Here is a 1,217-nt window from a genome sequence, read left to right as displayed (position 1 = left end):
ACCACTGTCTGCGTTGTGTTGTGATTTTTCTGGATGAAGGCCGACACTCTTAGTATTTGGAACGGACTTTATTGTCTGCAAAAACAGCGATGAGACACACACTGGTAGGTCAAGGTCACACTCATCAGCCGCTCGGCACAGCATGGGCTCAATCCTCTCTTACTGGTGCTGAGGCAACGTCACAGCCAGTATTTATAAATAATAAACAAACTTAAAGCTAACAAAAGACATATGTACCTGCAAAAACAGCGATGAGACACACACTGGTCGGTCACGGTCACACTCATCAGCCGCTCGGCACAGCTTTATGGAAAAGAGTTTAGCACAGATTAGCTTAGCATTCGAGCTAAGTAGCTAACTATCGCGTCATCTCAAAACAATGAAATTTTAACCCATCCAGTTCCGTGCTATGTATTCGGCACGTTCTTGAGTATAACATTGCTTTGGTTGTATTATTATTATATTCTTTTCACATTTTTAATACAGTACTGTGCGCTGAGTGACCTACCATGGGCTCAATCCTCTCTTACTGGTGCTGAGGCAACGTCACAGCCAGTATTTATAACCTGAGGAGAGCTGTGCCAACCAGTAGGTGTCCCCGATACATAGACTGCAAATAAAACGGCAAATCTGATTGCCTGTTCAGTGCCAAGTGGAATCAACTACACTCCGTTACACTCCCCCCTGCTGAATTCCACTTACACTAAAAAAAAAAACTCAACAAAACAAATAAATAAAAAAAATAGACCAGAGAAAAAAAACAAATTAAAAAAAAAAACCAACCCAGTGAGTCGAGCGCTAAGTACAATGTAGAACAACAAAGCAACAACAGATGAAACAAAACATTACATGTAAACATTGAATCACAAGAAAAGAGAGAAAAAAAAAAATAACAGAGGAAACCAATACCATGAAGTCACATGTAATCCAGTCAGGAGACTATTCCCATAAGGAATTAGAGGAGAAAGAGGCTGGCCAAACCCCCTAAACCATCTCAGGTAAACATGCCTGTTACATGTCTAGCACACACTGTGACTCCACAGACCCTCAGTAAAACTACACCAGGAATACAATCATGAGAAACCCCGCCCTGAGTCTGCTCCATACCTGTAACTTGCCGCCACCCAGATAGGTGTGAGAAATGGAGCGTAAAACAAAACATCTCACATCGCAAGTAATTACACAATTAATATATCAAACAGTTAGGAAGGTGTATC

The 1,217-nt window shown here is 41.3% G+C and overlaps 1 long non-coding RNA gene across 1 annotated transcript; it reads right to left on the bottom strand.

Annotated features, from left to right (window-relative positions):
• LOC121648834 lies at positions 1-533 on the bottom strand. Its single transcript, XR_006012040.1, has 3 exons — positions 509-533; positions 238-303; positions 1-75 (listed from the first exon to the last, which is right to left on the bottom strand). It is a non-coding gene; the product is annotated as an uncharacterized LOC121648834 (long non-coding RNA).
• Positions 534-1,217: the final 684 nt, after the last annotated feature.

The sequence above is a fragment of the Melanotaenia boesemani genome, chromosome 11, assembly GCF_017639745.1.
Source record: "Melanotaenia boesemani isolate fMelBoe1 chromosome 11, fMelBoe1.pri, whole genome shotgun sequence".
Taxonomy (NCBI): Eukaryota; Metazoa; Chordata; class Actinopteri; order Atheriniformes; family Melanotaeniidae; genus Melanotaenia; species Melanotaenia boesemani.
This window is presented reverse-complemented; position numbering and strand designations above follow the sequence as displayed.